The 26,977-nt window shown below is 49.8% G+C and overlaps 1 protein-coding gene across 2 annotated transcripts in view; it reads left to right on the top strand.

Annotated features, from left to right (window-relative positions):
- Positions 1–26,977, top strand: part of PLXNA4 (plexin A4) — a 578,455-nt gene that overhangs the window by 241,993 nt on the left and 309,485 nt on the right. The gene's annotated exons all lie outside the window — the stretch shown is intronic.

Below are 26,977 nucleotides of genomic sequence, written 5' to 3'. Positions count from 1 at the left end.
CAGCTTCTCGTCCACTGTCACCCCTAGGTCCTTTTCTGCAGAACTGCTGCCTAGCCATTCGGTCCCTAGTCTGTAGCTGTGCATTGGGTTCTTCCATCCTAAGTGCAGGACCCTGCACTTATCCTTATTGATACCTCATCAGATTTCTTTGGCCCAATCCTCCAATTTGTCTAGGTCCCTCTGTATCCTATCCCTGCCCTCCAGCGTATCTACCACTCCTCCCAGTTTAGTATCATCCGCAAATTTGCTGAGAGTGCAATCCACACCATCCTCCAGATCATTTATGAAGATATTGAACAAAACCGGCCCCAGGACCGACCCCTGGGGCACTCCACTTGACACCGGCTGCCAACTAGACATGGAGCCATTGATCACTACCCGTTGAGCCTGACAATCTAGCCAACTTTCTACCCACCTTATAGTGCATTCATCCAGCCCATACTTCTTTAACTTGCTGACAAGAATACTGTGGGAGACGGTGTCAAAAGCTTTGCTAAAGTCAAGAAACAATACATCCACTGCTTTCCCTTCATCCACAGAATCAGTAATTTCATCATAGAAGGCGATTAGATTAGTCAGGCATGACCTTCCCTTGGTGAATCCATGCTGACTGTTCCTGATCACTTTCCTCTCATGTAAGTGCTTCAGGATTGATTCTTTGAGGACCTGCTCCATGATTTTTCCGGGGACTGAGGTGAGGCTGACTGGCCTGTAGTTCCCAGGATCCTCCTTCTTCCCTTTTTTAAAGATTGGCACTACATTAGCCTTTTTCCAGTCATCTGGGACTTCCCCCATTCGACATGAGTTTTCAAAGATAATGGCCAATGGCTCTGCAATCACAGCTGCCAGTTCCTTTAGCACTCTCAGATGCAACTCGTCCGACCCCATGGACTTGTGCACGTCCAGCTTTTCTAAATAGTCCCTAACCACCTCTTTCTCCACAGAGGGCTGGCCATCTACCCCCCATGTTGTGATGCCCAGCGCAGGCGTCTGGGAGCTGACCTTGTTAGTGAAGACAGAGGCAAAAAAAGCATTGGGTACATTAGCTTTTTCCACATCCTCTGTCACTAGGTTGCCTCCCTCATTCAGTAAGGGGCCCACACTTTCCTTGGCTTTCTTAACTATTTCTTAACTAGTTAACTTCTTAACTTGGCTTTCCTAACTACTTTCTTAGCTAGTTAACTGCAAGCATTCAGAGGGTGCAAACACCAAGGGGGGAGGGGAATTGTGGAGGGTGATCCATGGGCATAGAGCTAGAAGCAACGGGGTGGGGATGTTCAGAGGGAATTGTAGGCTGAAAATCAGAAAAAAATTCTTTAGTGGGGTGATATACTATGGCCTTTGAAGGGAAAGGATGAGAGCGCCATTACTGAACTAATTTTAAAGCATTTTGGACAGAGCACTGGAGATTGTTGGTGACAACTCTGCATGAGATACAGAAGGGCAATCCTTATAGGCCTTTTTCACATCTCACTTCCTGCCCAGCTCCCACACAGCATCTAACCTCCTGCTTTCTACTCTGTATTGACTGGGCAGCCGAAGGTCATGGAGTGAAGAGCTCAGGCATGATTAGAAACTAAGATCCTTCAAGACTCCTCCAGTGATGATTCACAGGTGTTAATGCACCTGTTGCTCTGCCCAGCAGCCCATCTCCCCAGGATTTCCATTCTGTCCAGCTCCCATTATCTTCTCTAGGGCACCAGCAAAGAAAATGTCCATGCTATGGACCAGGAGCATGCTATGGGCAAGGAGCATGGGTCATGGGGCCCTATGGACAAGTGAATTGATCTAGACAAATTAAAAACAGACCCCCATGTCTGTTCAAAACTCAAACAGCCACAAGGTGAACTAGTAAGATGCCATGGACTCAAGTGCCAGCAAAATGCAGATGACACATCACTCTACCTGTCCTTCACCACGTACAACCACACCACTACTGCCAAGTTGGGCTGGACAGTTTCGACTCATGGATGAAGAACAGCTGGTGGAAGCTGAACCCATGCAAGATAGAGGTGATGCTGGTGGGCAGTGGGAAGCATTTTGAAGAGTTTGCAGCTATGGTGCATTCTCTTTTGGTTGAATTTTCACACCCACAATCGGTCAGTTCCATCTGAAGTTTGACATTCCTGGATTCCTCACTGATTCTAAGTTCTCACATAATGGCATCCATGAGTACTGCTTTCTACCATCTCTGGTTGGCTAGAAGACTCCAGCCCATCCTGGTGGACAGTGACCTGGCCTCAGTAATTCACGCCTCTGTAACCTCCCAGTTGGACTTTTGCAATGCGACATACGTGGGTATGAAGCCATCAGCCCTTGGAAAACCCCAGTGCTGCAATGCATTTCCTCAGCATTACAGGCTACTGCAAACACATCACTCTTGTTGACCGCTCCCTGTACTGGCTTCCCATAGAATACCGAGTCAAGTTCAAGGTTTCAGTCCTTTTCTTCAAGATGTTCAATGGCTCGGGCCCAGGTATCTAAAAGAACTGAAGGCTCCAGGGTGAACACCATGGTCAACAACTTCACTCCTCTGACCTAATGGAACTCTACCATCAGGGCAAAGCTTGTTTGTGCAGGAGACAGAACTTGCTCAGGGGTTGGTCCAAGACTGTGGAACAAACTCCCTTAGGAACTAAGGACCATCACAAACCTCCCCACTTTCCGCTCTGAGTGCCAGGTGCATTTCTCTGATCTGCTTCTGTAATAGAAACACACAAGAGTGTAGCTATTGTAACCATAACCAAAAGCCTACTAAGACAAACTGCTCCTCTCCGTGCACAATTCTCCCCCTGGAGTGAGGCATAGGAGGAGTGACTCACATGTGACAGATGATAGTCATGTCACTTATTGCAGGATAACTGGAAGGTGCTGAGATACTTCAGTGCTGAGGGTGGGATAAGAGCTAGAGAGACTAGAATGGAACTGCACCCTGATCAATCTCAGTCACCCGCCCTCTTTGGAAAGGTTTGGTTCATCTTTCCCACCCACCCTTCAATTCCGTGCATCCCCGTCTGCCCTGCTTTTAGGTGGGGTAGAAGTGGAAGCACTTAGCTAGGAAGGACCTGATTCTGATCTCACGCTGGTGTCAGTGAGCAGTAATGACTCTGAGGTCAACAGACATGAACTGCTGTAAGAGGGGTGTAAGTACAATGAAAGCTGGAGCCTAAGGGAAGGGGCTGTTCTTCCAGTGTTTACAGTTCAACAGTCACCAGGCCGTGTGGGAAATTCTATGTGGGTGCCTGTTCCCTCAGGCCATTCCAGACTCCTCCAGTGAACACTTCCTACATAGATTTCATTTTCAGAGCGTGATGCAGACATTCACTAACTGAGCCTCACAAGACACTTGGGAGAGGTGTAGGGAGGCATTTACAGAGGGGGAAACCAAGGCAGAGAATGGGAAGTGACCTGCCCAAGGTATGGAGGGTGTAGGATTGGGATTTGACTTTGTTGTGCACTCAGGTCACTAAACCATGCGAGAGGGGTGGACACTCTAGTCATGGCTTTTTACAAACACCAAGAGAGGCCTGGTGTCTGTCCCAGGGTGCATACCGATGGTTGTACAAGAGGGTCAGAGTCATGGATGCTTCTCTAGATCTTCCAGAGTTCCCCTGTTGCTCTTCATTGTACATCCCGCCTCAGCAATAACGGAAGCACTTCAAAGGCAGGTGTGGTGCCCCAGCTGCCCTGGAGCGCCTTAGATCAAGGTGCTGGGGCTCATTAAGGAGAAGCATAGCTAGGTGCTTTATTGATCATCTTGTTCACTGCGTGAGTATTCACACAGCTTTCAGTAAACTCCCAAAGTCCTGGCCCAGCTTGCCATGGGCTCAGTGTAAAACCTGGGGAGGATTCTCTGGGCACAGGCGGTTCTTTGGTTATTCCAAAGCCCTGGTCAGGGATGGAAAGCCCAAGGACTTCACAGCAAGCATGCCTTTCAGCATAACAGTAGATTTCAGCATGTTAATAGTCCCACAGTGGATTGCTTCCATATTTATGCCGCCACCCTGTGACTGCTGTAAGTAACTGCATCCTCTTCTGCTGGTAACATTCTTAGCAAAGCTATTCAGCAAATCTGGGGTCAAAAATTTGTTTCCATAGAACTATGCCTTTTGTAACGCAAAAATGGTCCCCAAAACGTCTTCCAGCTGGGGGTTTTAATGCTAGTGAATGAATAAAGTTGGCAGCAGGGTGGATGGCACTCTGTTTGCTGCCATCACCTATTGGCACCATCTGGCAATGGGCCAATCAGAGAGGTGCAGCTCCCAACCTGGGAAAATGTTATGTATTTAAAAAAAAATCTCATTACCACTCTCACGATCCTAATCTACCCCCCTCTTGTATTTCATTTCCCATCCTTGCCAAGATACATGCGCACAGACTAATATTTCCTCCACTGTATTTCCTTTTCCCCGGCTGCCAAGAGATCTGTGTGCAAACACAAGTTTCTCCTTTTTCTAATCATCTGTCTCTTCCTCCTCCAAGGGAGTAAAACAAAACCGAGACAAAAAAAGAGCCATGTTAATTTCGGCTCCATTCAGAAACACAAGGGGGTGGGAGGGAATCGGCCAAGGACAAAATTGGCAGAGAAATAAGTTTTCATTTCAGGCTTTGAGGATGGGAGAAAAAGCAGCCAATTGCCCTAAAGGGAGGAACGTGTCCCTTTAAACTGCAAAGCCAAGACTTCAAAGATAGTCTGGAGTCCAGAAAATAAAGGCTTAGTGGTGTCTTCCACTGTCACTTCTGGACAGAAATATTAGTCCAGGGGGAAACATTGCAGCATTGATGAGAGGAGCCAATCTGTTACAGCTAATGAGGTAGCTTGCTGCACAGCAGATCTCGGGGCCCAGAAGGGTGCAGAGACGCCTTATTGCAAGACAAGGCAGGATGAAGTTAGGGACCTGCTGCAAAGAGATGCTTCTGTCCTGGAGCAGCTGGTTGGGATCTGGCCCCTCTGCCTTGATTGGCACTGATGCCAGGCTAAGTCAGCCTTGGAGAACATTATGAGAATTAGGGATGGTGAAAAATCCCCCACATCTTGCCACCAAGGCATGATTGTTCCCCATGGGCCATTATCCTCCAGTCCTCGGTCTAGTTCCTCTTTAAATGTCCCTGGGAGAGCTGCAGGGCTCAGCCTGTGATAAGTATCTTGATGCTCTCAATGTCCCAGAAGTTTTTGATCTCGGGTTTTGCTTCCCATGCATCTCTGGTGTCAAAGGATGGGGGTGCTATCAGTCCCCGGGGGTGACTGTGAAGCTGATGGTTATCCTCACCGTTGGGGTTGAATTTTCCTCACTCTTTTGCACAGCTAGTTTCTGTTTTCATTGACACTGGTGTCAGTGTGGAATAAGCTGGTCCTGTGTATCTGAGCTCAAGATCTGATCCCGCATCTTCTCTGGGCCTCTTGCACATTCCCCCAAGGCAGAGCTTCACAAGGCTTGCCCAAAGGAGGGCCAGGCTGACACAGTGCTGACAGATTTAGTGCTTGCCTGCATTTAGTAAGTGACTCTACATTTCATTCAGGACCCCAGAAAGCCACCATTTGGAAGTTGTGGGGGGAAGGGAAGTGGGCTGCAGCTGGTCACCTGTTGCAACTGCGCCATCTGCTGCACAGAGAAGCATCAGCTAATAATAATGCCCAGGCCTGCTGTCCATTGCCAAGTGTCACTCAAAATACAAGTGGCCAAATATAATAGACTGCAGAATGCAAACTCCCAATATTCCGTTCTCGTCAGGTTCCTATACTGTGCCCATCACCACGGTATCTGAGCACCTGTAGCCACCTTCCTACTTTTGCCATCATACCACTCTCCTCTACCCACCAAGGAAACCTGGGCTAAGCTTGGTCAGAATTGGTTATTAAACTAAAAGGGCTCCTTTCCCTTCCCTTTTGCTAGGGAGACCTGGAGACGGGAAGTGTAAGCTCTGGTCAATTGCAAATATATCTTCCCTAGTACTCTATGAAATATCCTCTGGGGTAATTTAAAGATCTCGTACGTGAGGTTACTGCATTTGGTTTCCATTTCTTCAAGTTGACTCAATTTTGAACCCCCAGAAATGTTGGTGTCAATCTGGAATAACTCCCCTAGCGTCAGTGCTGCTACCTTGGTGCAAATCTGAAGTAATTCCACTGAGGCCAGCTCTCTTATTCTCATGTAAACTGGGCGTAACTCTGTGGAAGCCGCGCCATATGATGGTGTCAGGAGTAACTCCACTGAAGCTAGTGCTGTTAGCAGTAGCAGCTGGTGGCTTTTTGGACAGGTGAGGCACATATCACAAAGTCTCACAAATTTCCAATATACGTCCTCCTCCTTGCAGTCCTGGCCAGGAGTCTCTGCTCTGCCCTGCCAGGGGCGTAGCCTCCCCACTGCATCTTGCCTTTGCAGGGATCAGGTGTCAGGGGACCGTGGCCCTGCCGGGAACCCTCTGCAGCTCCACTGTCATGGCCCCGCTCCCTCCCTTAACCACCAGCCAGGATTGTGGGAGCCATCCTTGGGCAGGAACCGTTTAGCAGAGGGGTGGCCTCCCCTGCGGCTGGGGACTTGTTCTCCTCCTTGCAGTCTTTGCTGCAGGGGGTCTCTGCTCCACCAACTAGGATGATTGCAGCCTCCCACACACCTTGCGCCTGGTGTCTTGGGTCCCTCAGCTGTGCAAGAAGCCCCGTGCAGCCCCGCTGTGTCAGTGTTGGGCGGCGGCTCCCTGCAGCCCCACTGTGAGAACCAGCCTTAACTACCGCAGTTCTGCCCCAGTCTCTGCGTGCCCTGGTTACCCCAACAACACCCTCATAAAGTGACTCCTGAGGGTAGTACCAAGGCAGCTTCCTGAGGCACCATTACCTGCCCCACCATTTGTGCCTCACCTGAAGCACTACGTGTCTGGCATTGCATTCCACTGCGGAGAATGTGTGAGTAATGGGGCAGATTTAAATCCGATCACAGGTGCTTTTTGTGGAGTTACGTTATTTATTTAATGTGGACATGCTTAACTGTCCTTAAAAATCTGTACATATACTAAAAGGGGAGCTTTTGGGAATTCGCTTCTGAATTCTTTGATTAGGCTGGGCCTCACTTGCCCAGGCTGATGAGCTGCCACTGGCCATTAGCCCAATGTAAGTGAGAGAAGAATCCGACCCCTCACATCCCCTGTCTCCCAGTTGCTTCTGTTCTCCATTGGGTCAGAGCACGGATGGGCCTTTCTGGAGCCCCTGTGGGGAGGGAGGATGGGGGAGGAAGGGGCTTGAGGAGGTCCGCAGACTGCGTTAGCTAGTGGCGCCTGAACTGGTGTCAGAGGCTGGAGGAGTGGAGGATCCAATAAGCCACTGGCAGCCGACAGGAGAGCTGGTTACAGGTGAAGGAACCTCTTGGATGGTCTTGGAATTCCCCACCCCACATCAGAGTCAGGGGTCATCCAGAAGACCGACCCCTCCCTCTCTGGAAGATGTCACTTTTTTCCGTGACAGCAGTGCCCATCGGGAGTACCAAAAGGAGCAGCCCAGCCAGATCCGCGGTGAAGGAGAGCCATGTGAACCGAAGGGGTCGATACGAAAATCCACGGGGATGAAAGTGGCTGCAATTACGTGTCTCAACATGCTCCCTCCCAGGCAGCACTTGATAGGTATATTTGATCCCCCGGCCTTTTGTGTAGTGACTGGCACTTGTTGTATTGATGCTGAACTCCCGACCTTGCCTTGTCTCGCTCTGTGACCTTATGTCAAAACCACTTTGGATAGAGTTTCATTGACTGGGTTACCTCAGGTTCCCAAAGGAAAGCGATCGCTCTTCTCCCGTGAATGACATGCTCTTTCTCTCTCCAACCCTCCCGTGAGGCCCTGGGCTGGAAGGTGCGGGATGAGGTAGGCAGCACAGAGAAGAGGCTGCATCCCATGTTCCACAGTTAACCCTGAGCCTGTCACACGCGCCGTCTATTCTTAAATGCTTTAGATCAGTGGTTTTCAAACTGTGGTACACGTACCTCTAGGGGTACGTGAGCTCTCGTCAGGGGGTATGTGAGAAAAATATTGTAACGGTGGACAGTGCATTTTATTTAGTAAGACTGGCAATCTAATCATCGGTATATTCTGACCCTGTCTCAGATGGGGGTACATGGTAGTCTACATTATTTGGAAAGGGGTACACAGCCTAAAAAGTTCTAAAACCACTGCTTTAGATCAGTGGTTCTCAAGCAGGGGTACACATTCCCCTGGGAGTACGCAGAGGTCTTCCAGGGGAACATCAGCTCATCTAGATATTTGCCTGGTTTTACAACAGGCTACATAAAAAACACTAGTGAAGTCAGTGCAAACCAAAATTTCATACGGACAATGATTGTCTGTACTGCTCTATATACTATACACTAAAACGTATAAGTACAATATTTATATTCCAATTAATTTATAATTGTATGGTAAAAATGAGAAAGTCGGCAATTTGTCAGCAATAGTGTGCTGGGTCACTTTTGTATTTTTATGTCTGATTTGGTAAGCAAGTAGTTTTTAAGTGAGGTGAAACTTGGGGATATGCAAGACAAATCAGACTTCTGAAGGGGTTACAGTAGTCAGGAAAGGGTGAGAACCACTGCTTAGATCATGGGGAAAGGTGCTGGTTGGACATCCCTGGGGACCTGAGGCCCAGAGAGCAGGGTTGTGGCAAAGCAAGCTTCCCCAGCTTACTGTTCCAATGCACGTCTCTCCCTGATTGGGAAGGAGTGCCTCCCTGGGTCACGGAGGGTACTGTCGATCAGGCTTCCAGCTGTGATTGTGGTTTCTGTGCCATAGACACCAGACCAATTAAGAAGCAGGCTGAGAACCATCCAGCTCATGACACAAAGTGTCTTGCTACAAGGCTGTAACTATTTTTGGTCACCCTCAAGTTGGGGGCAGATTTGAACCAGCCAAAGGGAATTAATAGCCAAGCACCAACCTCCTGACCCATTCAGACCCTTGGGATTCTTGATGGTCACTGTGGGAGGTGCTGCAAAGCTCCAGAGGCGGCTGCCCACGGGCCTTATTCTGCCCGCTCGTGCTCTTTGTTCTTAGAAAAGCTACATTGCCTGCTGGCTGGCTTTACTGCAAACTGGCGCCCCCTAGGGGTGAGTTTCCCTTGCTGGTAGCGGCAACATTGCAAGGCTAGCTCTAGAAACAATTTGACTTTATATATGTATTTAGAAGTACACAAGGGGATGGGGGAAATAGCTTGGATGTTCTAGCTCCTGGAGTTTCACTCCAGTTCCCAGGCCAGATTCTTTGGTTTGATCAGCTGCGTGGCCCGCTCTCGCTTGGATCGAACGCTGGAGTGTGCTGCATTGAGGTGGCTTGCAGCCTGATGCAGGGCTTGTAAGGGGCCCACTGGACATGGTGAAATGCAGTGCTTGGATCGAGTTACGTGGCTGAGAGGAGACGATTCTTGTTAGATCTCCTCTGTGCTGTGTGATGGCTATGCACCACGCAGATCCCAACACCGCTTGCCTAGAGACAACCCATGAGGACCACAGAGAACACAGCCTTTCCTTAGACAGGCCCGCTGCTTCCATGGAATAACACGCCCGCACTACTTTAGGGGGAGAGGGTATTGAACCAGTGAAGTGGTCCGAAACATATTGGAACTCCCAACCCCCCCTCTAGCTCCATCTTTGATGGGGTCAACCCAGCTTCACGGATGACTCAATTACTGGCTCAGTCAAGCATCTGATTCACTGATCAGCTTCCCAGCCCCAGCCCTGTCTAAACCTGTCCCTGGTCGGTTAGCTATCCTCCTTTCCCAGGAGTCTCCCTGCCTTCATCCTGGTGCAATAGATTGTCACCACTCTGCACTTTAATTCCTCTCACTCTCTTACTTCTCTCTTAATGGTGTCTTGCGCCTTGCTCTTCATGCTGGATGTCTCTTTCAGGACCTTTCACAGAAGACCTGCTAATCCTTTAAGTGCCTACATGGGGCCTGCTCCCTCTACAGGGCAAGGGCCTTCACTCCCATAATCTCTAATAGGTCTTCTGCATGAAGTTGGGAACATGTCTGTTTTTGAAACGCTTGCCCCTGAACGTTCTAGCCAGAAGCTTTTGTTGCATTATTACAAAGTGTTTTTTACACATATGAGGGTCTTTCACTTACTCCAGTGGTTGATTAATTTAATCTTCCATTTAATTGGATCAAAACCTCTAGAGTCAAATCCTTTATCTTAACAAATAATGCACACTCCAGCCTTTGTTTTGATTAATTTTGATCACAGTTAGGCCGATGTTACTGGATAATTCAATCACTGGCTCAGAAAATGTAATTAACAAGAAGGGACCAAAATTCTGAAGAATCGAGCAGAAACTGTGTTAAGAGGGCAAGAAATTACTGCACATTATCCTGATATTATTACTGGCCATAATTATTTGGTCTATATAGTTCCTTTTATCTGAGGATCCCAAATACACATGGATTAGGCCCCTCAACGGCCCTGTATGGTAGGTGACCAATGAACTGATGTGTGAGTTTATGGGCGTATACCATTAATTTCCATTGCATGGCATCAAAACTGTTTGATATTGTGTCATCGGCTCTATCATGCTGACAGCTAATGGAGGTTCTCCTTTAGCTCAAGGGGCAGGGGCCTGTGGTTTTGGATCACGAGAGTCTGAGTTCTAGCCCCATTGTCTCCATGAAGTTTCAAGTGTCCCGAGTGTGCAGTAAAGTGAAAACCATGCAGTCTATAGGTGGTACAGCCCAGATTTGTGAGAGTATTCTTCTTCTTCTTCACATTTTCTTAAAGGGGAAACTGAGGCACCAAGAGTAAGTGAGTAATAGGCCCAGGATTATAACCTATGTCTCCTCCCAGTACCTTACTCCAACCACGAGGGAACCCTTGATGGTGAAGCACAGACTTGATTGGAAATAGGGGCTGTGTATGTATGGGGGGTGGTATCCAGTACAGAGAATTCAAAAGAGCAATTGCACCAAATAGATTTGTTTAGTCTAAGAACATGAGTGAAAATGGAGTGAGTGTGGCCCCCCCCCCCCTTGGAGTCGCTGTGTGGGCCATGCATTACTCTTGCCTCTCTGCAGGTGGCTGTGAAATGTCAGCAGTGCTGGTTCAGGGCCAGGCAGGGGAAGGAACTGATACATGTATTAACACCCCTTTGGCTTTCTCTGCAAGCAAGGGAGATCAGGCTGAGAACTGCTTCCTGCTGGAGAGGGAGATTAGCCCAGGCCAGGAGCTGCACATCTGCATGAGTGGGCACCTCAAACGAGAGCCCACCAAAAAAATGTTGAGGAAACTCTTTCAGGTTCAAAATGAAATCCTGTGATTGCCATCAGCAGTGGCTGTCGAATGCTTTGGGATCCTTGGATGAGAAGGGCTTTTGCAGTGCACAAAGTGCAGTTCAGGGCCCCTGTGATGCAGCCTAGCGCTGGCGTGGGATACCAGGACAATGGGCGCTCTGTACACCAGAGGAGCTGCAAAGGAGGGGTGGGTGAGATCTTTTCTGAGGGGGTGGTAGAGCTGCAGATCCCTCTCCCTGGCAGAGTGACTGGAGAGAGGGGGCAACTTACAGCTCTGTTCTCCCCCCACCACGAAAGAACACGTATACTCACTCTCCAGCACCACGGTGCCCTGTTCTTAATAGGCGCCCCAACCTATTCAGCTGGGCTTGGGTGGCTAAAGAGCGAAAAAGTGAGAGATTGGCCAATGGAAAGGATTGATCAACAGGAGAGGAAGTCTCCTATTGGGCTGGCTGATGGGAGAGGTGGCCCTTGCTGGGGATTGGCTGACGAGCGAGTAGGCTTTCAGCGGGGGATCGGGGAGAAAGGAGAGACACCTGTGGGGGATCAGTGTATGAGAGCGGAAGGGAAGGGAACAGACCTGCTTTACCATTTCAGCTCTGGATCAATTTCCTGGGCTGCTCACATGAAAGGGGAGAAAGGGCAAATGTGGAGCTTTGTCCCCAGACAGCACTTTTCTTTTATCTGTGGCAAAATTGGAAGATAACTTCTCTCTCTCTCTCTCTCTCTTTTTTTTTTTGGCTGTAGATAAACATAGATGATGAAGGTTAGAAAGGCTTCCAGGGATGGTTTTTATGTGATATTAACTTCTTAATAAGTCACCTTGGTGTTGAGGAGCCCAGGAGCGAAGGGACTCGGAAATTGAATTACGCTAACCTTTGCAGAGCACAACCCTGGCAATAGGGCTGGTGACTGGGGCCTAGAGAGTTGGGGCATCTCATTGCATCGACCCTCCTGGCCTCAGCCCCAGAGGAAGTGGTGGCTGAGGGGTAAGGACTGTGTGATTACCTGGGAGCGCCTGTCTTTCGTGTCTCCCGCTTTCCTAGTTCATTAAAAGTGGGGGGTTGGGGCTGCTTTCCCCCTCACAGGCCCCAGTTCCCAAGCCACTGCTCTGTACCCCTTAAGCGTAAGCGCCCAGAGCACATGGGAAAGCCAAGCACGCTGTCCCATGTCCCTCTGATGCGTCGTGACCTGCACCCTGTGTGGTCATCTGGCATTGGGGGTGGTGTTTTACACCCCGCGTGAATGGCTTCAGGCTGACGGCGAATCAGCCCCCAGTGCCTGCCACAGGAGTTCTGAAAGGAGCCAAAGTCTGCTTGGAAAACATCCTACTTTGAAACACAGTTTAAGATCCCAAATGCTTAGTGCAGCAGAGGGCTTAACATGGAGCTGTCGCTTTGTAAAGGGTACCTAGTGTGTGCTTTTCACCTGCCAGGACCTGAATCTGAGGGGCAGTGTTTCTTCTGCAATACTTAATGTTGCCTGCCACCTGCTGCTGCCCAGGTCTGTGTGTGTGTGTGTGTGTGTGTGTGTGTGTGTGTGCAAACCCCAACGCAAGTCTGTGCTCACTCTGCTGAGTTTGGGTGCACACAGTAGGGGTGTGTTCCTCCCTGTTTCCCATGGTGCGTGTGATGTTCCTTTCCTCTAGTGTGTGTGGGGGTGTGCACACCCCTGGCTCCCACTGATTGCGTGGATACGTGGGTGTGCAGCCCACTAGTTCCTGTGCCCCCGTGTCAGTGTGTGTTTGGGTGACTGTGCCCAGTATAATTGTGCATGTCTGGCTGTACTCCAACGGTTGTGTGTGTCTTTGTCAGGGCCTCAGTGTGTGTGGGAGGGTGCATCTGGGCTGGTGTGCGTGTGTGTGGGGGGCACCTGCGCCTGAGTGGGTGCAGTACGTGTGTGCAGTATCTGCGATTGCCAGAAGTCAGCTGATTTCCTTTCAGTGCAGAATGGTGGACAGCTCAGAGCACATGCAGTTTGATTTCCGTTGGTTTGTGTATCAGTCAAAGGGCTCTTTGTGATGCTGCTCGGCGCACCCCTGCAGGGCTTCCCGGCTCTTGGGGTCACTGCATTCCAGGCATGGTGGGATGGATGATCTCATCTCCAGGAGGAATCTCTGGCCTCCAGCTCCATGAACAAGCGTTTATAAAGAAGGAGCTAGGCCGTGACCCTGAAGGCCCCTGTCCTGTCCGGGAGGCAGAGCCCATGGAACAGGACAGCAGATAACCCTCCCCATGGCAAGTACACCAAGCCAAAGAACCTCAGCGAGCTTGCTTGTGGGGAACATCATGTTCTGATTGGCCAGCAGCAGCTTGGGACCATCCCTCCACACAACACTGGCCACGATTCTTGTATATACGTTTCCTGTTTGTTGATGCTTGCAGTGACACCAGCTCAGGGAATGAATTTTGTATGAATTTTCCAGCTTCAGACAAATCTTGGGTGGGCCTTCTTGTGCTTTGGCTTCTGATTGTTGAGCTCTTGGTGTTGGTAATTCTTGGTCCGTCGCCCTCTAGAGGCACCTCTGCAGCTGGCCAATCTGCTTTCCCTCTGCTGCTCTGTCTTGTGTTAAAAACTCCTTCCCTGCCCTAGCAGCATGTCACTGTAACAACTCAGCAGTCTGTCTGTCCCTAAGTGCTCTGCAGCAACGGGCAGCCATTTTTTATGTCAAGTGCTGTGCAGACTGTTACACAGGAGACATTTACACACCCACACACCCACGCTGCACGCTCTCGCACAGGCTTCACTTTTGGGCTTTTCAGTTGTGCTGTTCCGTTAATCTGAACTAAAAATCATTCCGACTGAAAGCATCTGTTTGCTCGCTCTGTACAGAGAACCAGAATGGGAGTCAACCATGTGATGAATGGCTTTAAACAAGCTGTCCCCTCCCGCAAATGTTTGTTGTATACTAATGAAATTCTGCCAGCTTGAGTGAGACCAAAGGACCTGGAATGAGATCAGGTTGGGAGCAGCCATTAATACTGCAGGGAACCTGCTAGTGTGCATATGAACTGCTGCCCTCTACTGGATGGAATCAGAAGGGCTCAACTGTGTGTCATAGGCTACTGGGGACTCTTTAGCTCAAGTGACAGGATCCTGTGCCTTTTGGAGAAGGAGGAACCGAGTTCTGTCATTGGTAAGTTTGGAGTTGCCTGAAGCGTGCAGCATCCTGGCAGCTGGGAAGCTCCTAAGTGCTAACAGAGCTCCATAATCATAAAGTTAAACTCCCATGACACTGTCAGTGGAATACTCTTTTGGGATGTTCCATTGCACAAGGGGACAATTCTTTGCAAACCAGCAAAGGCTCTGCCAGTGGATCTTGCAGTTACCAGTGGGGATTGAACTTGGCACCTCCTTACTGCATGAGCCAAGGATCAAATCTGTTCGCTTGTTGGCAGCCGTGAACGTATAAAACCTCTTACGTGGATCTGCCACTAGAGAGGGACAAAGACACACTTGTCTGGTGTGTTACACCAAGAATGGGCAATCCTTAGAGGGGTTAGATGTTGGGGTTCAGTTTGGACCAAACCCATATGGCACATCCTTGTCCAGCACAGGGAAGGGGAGGGATAGCTCAGTGGTTTGAGCATGGGCCTGCTAAACCCAAGGTTGTGAGTTCAATCCTTGAGGGGGCCATTTAGTTGACAGGACAAGGATTAATGGTCTCAAGTTGCAGTGGGGGAGGTTTAGGTTGGATATTAGGAAAAACTTTTTCACTAGGAGGGTGGTGAAACACTGGAATGAGTTACCTAGGGAGGTGGTGGAATCCCCTTCCTTAGAAGTTTTTAAGGTCAGGCTTGACAGAGCCCTGGCTGGGATGATTTAGTTGGGATTCGTCCTGCTCTGGACAGGGGGTTGGACTAGATGGCCTCCAGAGGTTCCTTCCAACTCCGTTATTCTATGATTCTATGATTCACAGGCCAATGCCTGCTCCTGCATCTGACAGCCTCTTTCTACATGGTCAGGGTAATGGAGCCCATGTTATTAGCTCAATGTCTCCCGTAGTGTTTGCTGCCACCTGTTTGCATTCCCGAATGGATCTGTGCCTCCTCATAGTCTGTATTGCTTTCCTTCCTCGAGGCACTATTTTATCTGGCATAGTGACACAGGGAAAGGAACCCCTTTAAAACCAAGACACACAGGTGCTGTCCTGGTGCTGAAATGTCATGTTTCATGCAGAAGTAGTATAGTGCTAGAGAGACGCAGAGGACTCAAGCGGCCTCTAGCAATCCAGTCCGAGTCAGGGGCTGAGTGTAGCTGGCATTGCTCCTGATTCCTCCCCTCACTCTGGCAGGGAAGTCATATACTCTGGCCCCTTTCCTGGAACAGGTTTCAGAGTAGCAGCCATGTTAGTCTGTATCTTGAAAAAGAACAGGAGGACTTGTGGCACCTCAGAGACTAACCAATTTATTTGAGCATAAGCTTTTGTGAGCTATAGCTCACTTCATTGGATGCATGCCTTGTAGCTCATGAAAGCTTATGCTCAAATAAATTGGTTAGTCTCTAAGGTGCCACAAGTCCTCCTGTTCTTTTTCCGGGAACAGACTGATTCCCCGCACAGTGCCAGATCAGCTACATTGGCTAGCACTCAGGGGCAAGGGGCGGAGCCATGAGTCTGGATCTAGATGTAGAGCCCATGATGTTTGAAAGGTCTCTACATTTGGCAAAATGTGGGCCAGACCCTGCTATCCGCTTTGAAATTGCTGGTGAAGTCAATGGTAACTTTTCAGGGTGGCCTCACAGGCTTGGTCCTTGGGTTCTCCCTGTTACATCTCCATAGACAAAGGGCAAAACGTGACCTTTTAGCTGAAAGTTACTTTTATTTTCTAGTAAGGGGAGAAAACCCAAGAAAGAACAAAAGTAAAGCCTCCGGGGAGAGCGTGCAGTGTGTGTGACTCCTCTGCAACATGTGTCCAGAATCTGAGTGCAAACAGGCTGCTGTCTCTGCACACCAGGAGGAGCAAAGAAATGCAAAGGTGTAGTACACAGGAAATCAGAGGAAACGTACTTTCAGAGCTAGGAACGTTTCGCTGCCTTTGTAAAAAAACAGTGGCACAGTCCACTTCTCAGGGTAGGGCTTGGAGACCACTGGACCTCCGCCTCACGGCTTAGGTATGTACCAGTAGTCTGCTAATGACACCCTGGCATGGCTTATTGCTGAACACTGATTGCTTGGCAGGCCATTACCTTGAAAAATGAGCCCTGCCGAGCTTGCCTTGTGTTGTTACAAACTAATGATTTGCATTGATTAGCACATGGCTCATAAGTGTCTAATTTATCAATCAGTCAGTGCCATGGGAGTGTGTGTACACCACACTTTCAAAAATTATGTCATCTGTCAATTGGCTGGTGAATGTTAATGTCATGCACACCTGACACGATGTCTCACTCAGATAGGGAGACAGGAAGAAAGCTGTCCCACTCATCTCTCTCTCGGGCAGGTACCATGGTCCAGTGGTTAGCATAGTGGCCTGGGAGGCATGACATCTGGGTTCTCTTCCCAGTGCTAATAGCTTCCTTGGTGTCATTACTATCTGTGTTGTGGTAGAAGCCCCAGTCATGGACCAGAACTCCATTGTGCTGGGGGCTGTACAAACACAGAACAGAAAGACCGTCCTTGCCCCAAGTACTTATGTTTGTCTAATTTAGATTTACTCTTTGGGGCAGGGAGTATGTTTCTATATCTATATGTCTGTCGGTCTATTGATGCAAAGTTCTGTCTCTCTGCAGAGAGCCTCTCTAATGGATGTTACTCACAAGACCCTTCCTCTTGCAACACCACACCATGAAATACAAGCATGAGGCTGCCATGTGGAGCCCTCCTGGACATAGGAAATACAAATAGATGGTTTGTATTTCCTGGTTCCAACGGGTTCTCCTAAGTGGGGAGGAACTGTCAGCTCCTTTGGAGCTGGTGTCACTATCAAGGCACAGCTCAGACCCAGTCTTCAGGCAGGTCTCGCTTTGACCTAATTTTTCAGCCCAGCTGGCTGATTTACCCCGAGGTCAGTGGGTGACTCCGTGCAAGGATGAGACTCCCCAATCCTGCCAGTTGTGGAGTTCTCAGGCATGCCATTAGAGCCCAGCTGATTGCATGCGGTGGGATTAAAGTGGAATTCATGTTGTTTAGACGGATTAGCAGGGGGTGTTTTAGGGAATCCTTTTCTTTGAAAACCGATGTTTTGCTGCACAGAAAATGCCCCGGGAGGAGTTCACCCCCCGGGCTCTGGTAACGTTGCTGTGAATGATTTGTTAAAATTATTTGATCACATTGACCATAAAGTTTAGTCCGTGCAGGCGAAATGCATAAGCCTGGAGCCTCGCCTCCACAGCTACTGACTGTACAGCAGGCAACATCAGGATGCCCCTGGGGTGGGTGGGTCCGTCTCTCTCAAGGAGGTGTGGTGGAGTTGGTCTTTGGATGTGTGGGCACTGTGGAGTCTGCAGGATGTGTGTATGTGTTTGCAGATTCATTTTCAGGTGTGTATGTGGTTGTGCGAGCCTTTGCAGAGGTGTGGGCATTTGTGAGTGGGGGGAAAAGTTTTGGGGTCAGTTCCAGTTGGGGTGAAGGTTCAGGGTCAATCCCAGTCTCAGGTGAGGGCTTAAGGCTGCCAGGAAGTTTGAAGTGAAGGTTTGGGGTCAATATATATTGGGGGAGATGGTTTTGGGTTGATTTTGACTCTGCCTGGACTGGTTTGCCTCGCCCCTGGTGTGAGTGGCAGCTATCACTGAAACAGAAGTGTCTGGAATGGCTTTAACACCCCTGGGTGTGGAAAGGAAAGAATGCCCAACTTGCTATGCAAAATTCTGACAAGACCAAGTGCAGTGGTGGATTGTCAGGTGAACCCTGAGCTCTCACCCGTAGGTCTCTGGGTATCAGTCAGATCAACAGTCTCGGACAGAACTAGAAAGGGCAGGTTGGCTTCATGGTTTAGAGATAAAGTTATGAACCAGGAGATCTGGGTGCCATTCTTGACTTTTTCACTGATTTTTGGCAAGTCACTGAACCGCACCGTGCCTCAGTTTCCCCACCTGGAAAAAGGGGCTAACAACGCTCACCTGATTTGGGGAGGGAGACTTGTCCCTTCACTCAGTAGCACTTGGAGAGGACTTTTAGATCTGTGGGTAAAAAGGCCTATAAAAGTGCAACATTTTATTATAAATTGATCAACTGTTAATGGGCATTAGACAAATTAGAGCAGCTTGTTTGGCCAGTGAGTGTGCGCCGAGACAGAGGGAAAATGGGGAAAAGATGGTGTGTTGCCAGCCTGCTCCCCCTTTGCCAAGATCGATAGAGCTACATCATGTAACCAAAATCAATGGAACAGCAGAAATAGATCATCATAATAACATCCTGCCATTAGATCATACGCCGTCTGCTGTCTCTCAACCCCCTCCCCACACCAGGAATAGTAGCCAGCGGTGCCGGAGTCTGCTGGGAGACATTAGGTTCATAAAACAGGGAGGAACTGATATTGGAAAAGCAATAAGGTATTAGAGAGGCCCCGGTGCAGCCGTAACGCTGCAGCTGGGCGCCACTCAGTGTGATCGGAATTAATGTGCCGAGCTCCAAGGCTACGTGGACCTTTAGGAAATGGAGCTTTCAAACCTGTAATCCAATCGCGGGAAATGACGATGTTTTCAATAAGAAATAGGGGACGAGGGGGAGTATGACCTAGAGCTGAGCAAGTTGTCAGCTGTACTGGGCTCTGGCCACAGCTTTCGAAAGAGACGCGGGTGGCTCAGTTTATGGTAGGCCCAACTTGGGACATCCGAAAGCCGCCCAATTTTCAGAAGGTCCTGTCGGAAACCCAGGCTCCTTTAAGGTGTCTCACCCAGGGCGCCCCAAAATGCGAGGCCCCCAGGATCACTATATCTTGGCCTCCATCCACTAATTCCGAGTAGCTTTGGATGCGTCATCTGACCTCTCTCTGCCTCAGTTGCCACCGTTGGCAGCCTTGGAGGGGCGCTGTGAAACTTAACCCATTCGTGCCTGTAAAGGGCGTTGAGAGACCCACATGTGAAAGGTGCAGTGAGAGGGCAGGGGGCTACTCTGAATTACTGGAGGTAACGGGGGGGGGCGGGCACATTGGGAGCTGGCAGTCAGATAAGGGTTGCTCTTTCCCACGCTCCTTTTAATTGTCTTTTTCTTTCAAACGTGGCTGTTGCCGTTCAGTTTCTGGTTTTCCCTGTGCAGCCAGTGGAGGCTGCTTGTGCTGATTCCGGTGACCTGCGGGCTGCCAGCTTTGAAATACAGCCCCATAATCCTCATTCCAGTCACTGAGGCATCCCCCCTGGGAAATTGGGCAATTTCATGGCCAAAATCAAGCGTTAGTGCTACCTGAGTGGAAGCTGCTGGAGTGCTGGTCTGGAAGCGTTTGGGCGGTGGACGAATTTCCTTTAACTTCATCAGCTAAAGGCCTGCTGACGCTGCCCGGAGAGTGTTGGGCAACGTGCTGTTTGGGGGCAACTTTGCTGATCCAGCCATGACTCTCTACATTCCTCTGCCCCTGATTGTTTTTAAAATGACCCTCATTCAGCCAGGATCTTAGTCGGCTGCCTATTCAGCCAGTGGAGTAACAACAGCATCATAGTACTCCCACCAAAGGCCCTGTTGTAAAGGCGTTAACTGGGTTACTCAGTGTATTATGGGTTGGAGCCATGCTCCACTCCCCCCTTACTTCCTGTTCAGTTAGTGTTTCTCCCCATGCTGTTTGTGTTATAGTGGAATCGAGCAGCACGTCCCCAGCCTGCAGCACTGTAAGTAAACTCCCCTGGGCTTCAGTGGAGCTGAGTGGAGTTCAAAGTGTGTTACAAACATGATTTAAAGAATGGATGGATCAAGTTATGCAGGGAAACTGGCTGTGATGTCCCAAGCAAAGGGAGATGGCTTTCGGGGAAGAAAACGCAGGCAGAATCGATGGATAAAGTGACGAGGATGCTATTTTTCTGCAAATGGCCACCTCCTTCCCCTCTGTCCTGAAAAAATCATGTGTCCTAATGCACAGAGCACTCGCCTGGGACTCTGCAGACCTGGGTTCTGTTCTCAGCACTGGCCTGCGGTGTGACTTTGAGCAAGTCAGTTCGTCTCTCTGTGATGCAGTTTCCCCACCTGTACAATGGGGATAATGATACTGCCCTTCATTGTAAAGCACTTTGAGATTGGTGGCTGGAAAGTGCTATGCAAGAGCCTGGTGTTATATCGGATCCAATAGCAGAAGGCTGTTTATCACAGTGCAAAATGCAAGTGTTTGTGCTTTACTAGTGCTTTTTACCACTAGCATGAGTTGTGTTTCATCAGCGTTCTCTTCCTATCTCCTCCCTCCTAGTACCTGCCGGTCCTCTGGGGTTACACCCATTTCTTCCTTGTCGACCCACTTCACATCCCCAGCTATCTCAGCCAAGTAATCTCGAACCCCTGAGTCAGCCCCTGCTGTCCTAGGGGAGACCAGCTCCTAGGCACCAGCCGGCCACCCATTCGCCCCAGCAGATCCCAGTGAAGCGTCTCCCAGCCACGGACCCCACGCCAGCTGGAGCGGCTCAGATAAAGCTACTGAGTGCCAATGTAATGAAGGAAGCTCCTGCCTTCTTTCAGCTTCCTGATCTCCCGGGTGTCTCGCAAGAACTCCTTCAGGGCTGGCTGTGGCCGAGGCTGTGAGCGGTGGAGAGGGGGAGCCTGCATCTTTAAAGATTAATAGCATTGTTTGCTCATTAAGGAGATCGTTTTGAGGCCCACACGAGCCAGAACAGTGCAAGCATCTGTTTGCTACTGGGAGAGGATATTTATTGTCTGCTACTTCAATGGCTGCAAATAAATAGCCAGACCCAGATAATGTTCAAACAAACAAACAGCCAGCTGCCAGGCTGGGTCCCCCACTAACTGACCTTTGTGAAGCGTCATGCTGATGTTTTAATAGCAACTCACCTCGCTGAATAAAACCCAAGGACTATAGTCTTCCAAGGAGCGGAATTAATGTCATTATGGCAGGGCCCTTTACAACTGCCAGATTGGCTTAGTGTGGGGTGGGTGGAATGGCCTGGTGGAACATGTTGGGTGGATGGCTCTCTGTGTGTGTACATCAGGTGTGGCATGCAGTGGAAGTAGGGATTACTGCAGTGTACTGGAGGTAGATGGGTTTGTGTACATGCTGAGCATGTGAACGTGTGCTTATACAGTTGTTGGAGTAGGAGGAGTTTGTAATGGGGTGGTGTGTGTGTACCGGGTGTATTTGTAAACCAGGTGGAGAGGTGAGTGTGTACTGGATGTGCACACTGATCGCTGGCGAGCGTGCATCGACGCTGATTGCTGGTCTGCGAGCGTGGGTATCCACTGGGTATAGGAGTGCACATATTAGGTCCGGGGGTATTTGCTGAGTGTAGAGGTGAGCATGACTGAACTGTGTATAAAGATTCTGTGTGCGTGTCTGGGTATGTACGAGGTTTGTGTGTGTTGGGTGGCGTGTGTGGGTTTATATGCAGGGGAGTTCCATTTGGGTTCAGCATTCATTCACTCTGAAGATGGTGCCTGTCGATGTATGGGTACATCCCCAGCACTTGTATAAATCGGGGTGGCAGTTGGGTTTACAGCCTTCGCCCATAGGGCTCTCTCTACACCACCTGCTATACAATGGACAACTCGCAGTTTGATCTCTCTTTAATCCTTGTCAGCTACTGGTTCCCCCAGCAGCCGCTCTGCTGGGCCAAAGCCATGGGGAGTCCTCATGGCAAATCCTCTTTTCTCTTTAAGCCTAAGCATAGGGGTGAGCAGAGACCCCTTGGATCAGTCAGTGTATGGGGGTGGGGTTTGAAGTGGATCAATGATCCATGCCTCCCTCAACCTCACACCCACTACAGCTCTGGGGGTGCAGGGAGGTTGATCTCTAACACAAATCTTGGGCCTTGGATCCAGTTTTCTGCGCAGATCTGAAGGGGGCCTATCAGACCTTTGTTCCCAGCGAGCTCACAGAGTGATGGTTCTGGCAGCGGGAGGCCTGTAGCAGAGTTGGACGCAGGCCAGTCTCCTTCAAGCACTCTTGGTATCACTCCGGCACAGTGGTTTCGGCCCTTACATCTGATGCTTCCCTGTGCAGGAGGCCAAAGCTGTCAGCCCACAGTCAGGCTCAGGTAGCTAATCCCAAATGGGGTTTCACTCCCAGAACAGCAGAGGGAGGTTGCCGTAGGCCCCGCGCTGAACAGAAATCTCCTTGTGATGATTGTTTTCTATTTTGATGAGCTCCTTCTTTATTTTCCCTTCACATATTCCCTTTGCTGAAAACCTCACCATGGCGGCGCTGGGCTGGGGCCTGAAAATCAGGAAATGACACTGCCTCTAAACAGAGGGTGAAACCAGCCAGGCGAGTTTTATGCTCAGAAATGAGAGGGAAGGGTAAATGGAGTGACTGCAGTAGTGTGTAGTTGTGAAACATCCCTTTAAGGAGTTTGGGAGCCTGCTAACAGGCTTCCCTTTCATCTATTGCAGAAGCTGTCAGAGGCCAGCCAGAGCAGCAGTGGACATAGGTAGCTAGATCTTGCATATGTGTACATAGTTCATAAACGTGGCTATTTGGAATCCATCATGGTTACCCCCTCTTCTTAACATTGGGGAGAGAAGAAGGACTCAACAGCTGCCATGGTGGCCAACGCAGAATGGATTAGACTAGGGCACTCTGGAGCTTAAAGCATGAGTCTCTCTCTGCAACTAGAGACAAAGCGCCAGGCTCCTTGGCAGAGAGCCGGCCCGTAACAGACTCGCACAGGCAAGGCTGTGTAACACAGTCATCAGTGGGCTACACGTACGCAATTACCAACTCACATAGCCAGAGAAAAGTGGATCTGATGTACTAACCTCCCTCCAGAATTTTCTTCCTTGAACTTCATTTGTGCTGAACTTTAGGGACAGTTTGGTTTCTGTGCCTTAGCTTGTGTGTGTACAAATGAGTGTGTAGAACAAGGTTGTTGCCTCCCTTCCTCCCCCTACTGCTGCAGAATAATGACTTTGCAGCCAAGTAGGTTAGCAATGGCTGTGAAATCCCATTCTTGCTTCTCCCCTAGTATTGCTGCTTGCTGCTTTCCCGGTGCAAGGCCACTGCAATTGTTTACCTGCACCATACATACAGGGGAGGCTCCCTGGGGACCATGCACCGTGCCTGCACAGATTGGTAACTCCTCCGCCTGCCTCTTCCGACTGTGTGTGCTTCTTCTCTAATGGGGCCCAATGCAGGATGAGGGCTCTGGCTGAGCCTGGAGGTGGTAATTGCTGGCTTACCTCTCAGCGCACACACCTGACCCCAGTGGCAGCTAAGAGTGATGGAAACCAATGACCAAAGTAGCTGCTTGATAGGGTTTCCTAATTTGTTTAGCCTGGCCAGCAATCAAGACGGGGAGCTCTGAACCAGCTGCGAGTGTCAGAAGGATGGAAACACCAGGGAGGGGGAAGAGGTTATTTAGGATCACGCAAGCGAGTAGAAGTTGGAGCTTGAGGATGAAGCTGAGTGACAGGAACAGCACCGGGGAGTGCTTCCTGACAGGGATATTGACTGAGCTGAGGAATAGTCTCCTAAGGGAAGAGGTGGAGGGCTCTATCAGTTGGGCTGTTTGAAAGTGGGCTGGACAGAGCCCTGGGCCAGGGGAATGCACAGTAGGGAACAATCCTGGCCTGGGTGCAGGCTGGACTAGCTGGCAGAACAGGTCTTTCCTGGTGAGTCTGCCCTTTGGGAAGCTCTTGCCACGTTTTGGGCTGTGGTCATTTCTGAGCCATGACAGCCTCTTGGGCAGAGATTTGGGGGGGGGGGGGGCAGAGGGGAGGGCAGGAAAGCAGTGGCCCCTCCCTGCATCACCCAGCTGTTGCTCCTGGATGTGCTGCCTTGGTGCTTGCTGATGCTGCTGGCAGGGATTGGTGCCCTGCACCGCACAGCCTCCTCGGGGGCTCTGGGCAGCGCCTCTGGAGACACGGGGGGCCAGTGTGCATGGCACTGGAGGAACCTGGGACTCTGCAGGTGGCTGGTGAGTTCCCGACCCACCGTCGTGGGGGCGGCAGGGCTTGGGCTTCAGCCCCGGGGGTGGCAGGGCTCGAGTTTGGAAGAATTTTCAGAGCGGCCACCAGCAAGAGTTGGTGGCTGCACTCTGAGGCTAGCAAAAAATGTGTTGTGAGAACCCCTGGTCCCAGACGATAATAAAGAACAGAAGGAGTAGATGGTATTCAGTGCAGGAGTCTGTGATCTGACCACCATCTGTGGGAGTTATTGAGAGTGACTCTGTCACCAGATCCATCAAGGTGACCAAGTGGCTGCAAATTCTTGAGCCTCTTCCAGTCTGCTCAATGGTTAGTGCTACTCTCTCGCTCTCCCTGAAGGCAGAGTGTGATCTGGTGGGTGGAGAACAGGGCTGGGATCCAGGCACTTCTGACTGCTATGTCCTCCTGACTTGCTGTGTCATCTTGGGAAAGCCTATTAACCACTCTGTGCCTCAGTTTCTCCATCTGTCAAATGGGGCTAAGAATTCTTTGGGATTGGTGAGGACTGAGATCAGTTTGTATTGCTCGACCATCTCTGCTCTCTGTTCATGTCCTCTCGTTCCTGACTCCTCTCTGTGTCTGTCTCTCCTCCTTGTGCCTTTCTCTCAGGCACAGCAGGGCCCTAATCCATTCCCACCTATTATACAGAATGACTCAGTGATTGATTTTCCTGGCTGAAAGATTGAGTTAAAAAAAACAAGCTCACAGACTGTGTGTAAGGGAAGGGAACTGGTTGGTTTCTCAGTATTGTCAAGAGCCAGTGTCCTGTTGTTTCCTCTGGGGTGAGAGGAGAAAGCAGGAAGAGGGGAAGAAGGCCTGTTCTGTACTCAGTTGAGAGAGAGCCTGGGAGCTGGAAAGTGACTGACCTGGATCATTAAGTCCTGGTAGCCCTAGGCCTGCTTTAGTCAGCAGCAAATTGAGAACATGAGCGCAAAACACCAAGCAGTTGTTCATTCATCAACTATCATATTCACATTGGGCTTTGCCTTCCCTTCTTCCAGGAAGAGCCCAATACTTCTAATGAGTCACCGTGCAGGGGAGAAGCAGTGGCCGGGGCTTTCAGGCTTGCCAACCCTTTGATGGTTTGGCTGGTGAAAGGTCCCATAGCTTTTGGTTACTGGAGAATGGAAGATTCTGTGAAATCAAAGGGCACTAAATTCGAAACATAAAAGGAAATGCCTTTTTCACACAATGAGGAATTAGACTGTGGAACTCAATGCCACAGGGTGCCATTGAGGCCAAGAATAAACTAATACTATTCAAAGAAGGATCGGACATTTATCTGGATAGCAAGACTATGCAGAGTTATCATAATTAATGTTATGTTGGGAGGGATCTAAAACCTCCTGCTTCAGGGTTTAAGACTTTCTTGGGGGTGGCGGGCAGATTACCCCACACCTGCCTACTGTGGGGTTTGTTGCACCTTCCTCAGAAGCATCTGCTTGGCCCATGTCAGAGATAGAAGACTGAAGTAGATGGACTGTGGGTTTGATCCATTATAGCAATTCCAATGTTCCTAAAATCACTGACCTCCGTAGATCATGAGTGATTCTACTCTGAGAGGAGACTAGCATCAGAGGATGCCATGTCTGTGGTGGGTAATTTCTATATCAAATGTGCTCAGTGGCAAGGAAAAAGCTGCCTGCCTTTCTAAGCATCTGTCTACCTTTTTGCGTGGGACCCCTTGCTGTGAGTGAATTGTATGCCTCCTCTTGTTTTTGTTGCCCCCTCCTGACCCACTTTTTTGTCTCACTCGCTTGAGTGTCTCACCCCCTTTCAGACTGAAAGCTCTTCAGGGGCAGGGCTGTCGATTTCAATATGTTTGTGCAGTGCAATGGGGCATCACCTAGTTGGCCTTTAGGTGCTACGGCCATATAAATGTTGACAGTAATAACAATGGCATCTGAACACCTTTTCTAACCTGACAGTCCTGCAAACTCCATTGGAGTTCTTTCCTTCCCAGGCATCATCAGCAGTAACAAAGCGTTTGCAGGACATGGCCTTGATGAGACCTGGGCAACCCCTGGGTTTGTCCAGAGGACCATCATAGGTCACCCTCCCATCGTTCTTTTGGGTCTGTAGAGCAAACATCTTGAAGTGACTGAAACCAACAGCTCTGACACTGGACACACAGAGCAGATTGGTTAAGAAACTGCTGTTATTACAGGGTCACTGTGGTTTTGATACTTGGGAGGTTTGGTCTTGAATATCCAGCCCCACACATCCAGGCTCACCCATCTGCATCACCAGGTGGGGTGCCCACATCCTATGATGGCCACTTTTAAAACTTCCCGCGCCCTCCAGATAAAACTGTCAGATCATAATGCTTGGGTTGGGATGCTGTCTCATTGTGTTAAGACTTGTGTCGCTATGTCTCCGTTCAGCCTTTTAAGACACTGGCAGTTCAGCATCCGTCACTGATGCTATGGTGATGGGCCCAACATGGGCACCTAGGCATACAAGACAAGCCCATCCAAATAGAGAGTGCCTTGGAGCTAAACCTTGTGGCTGGGAGCCCATGGTCTGTGCAGTCCCAGCTCCTCTCCAGTTTGGAAAAGCACTTACTGGGCTTTGGGTGGGCGGGAGCACTGTCGTGTGCATGGTTCTGACTGTGATCCTGTGTTGCGGGAGTGTGTGTGTGGGGAACGTGTGTGTGTGTGTGTATGTATTAGGCATCGGTGTGTGCATATTGGGAGAGGGCTGTGGGCTG

The sequence above is a fragment of the Lepidochelys kempii genome, chromosome 1 (genome assembly GCF_965140265.1).
Source record: "Lepidochelys kempii isolate rLepKem1 chromosome 1, rLepKem1.hap2, whole genome shotgun sequence".
NCBI classification, from domain to species: domain Eukaryota; kingdom Metazoa; phylum Chordata; order Testudines; family Cheloniidae; genus Lepidochelys; species Lepidochelys kempii.
Note: the sequence above shows the minus strand (reverse complement) of the source record. Positions and strands in the feature narration are given on the sequence as shown.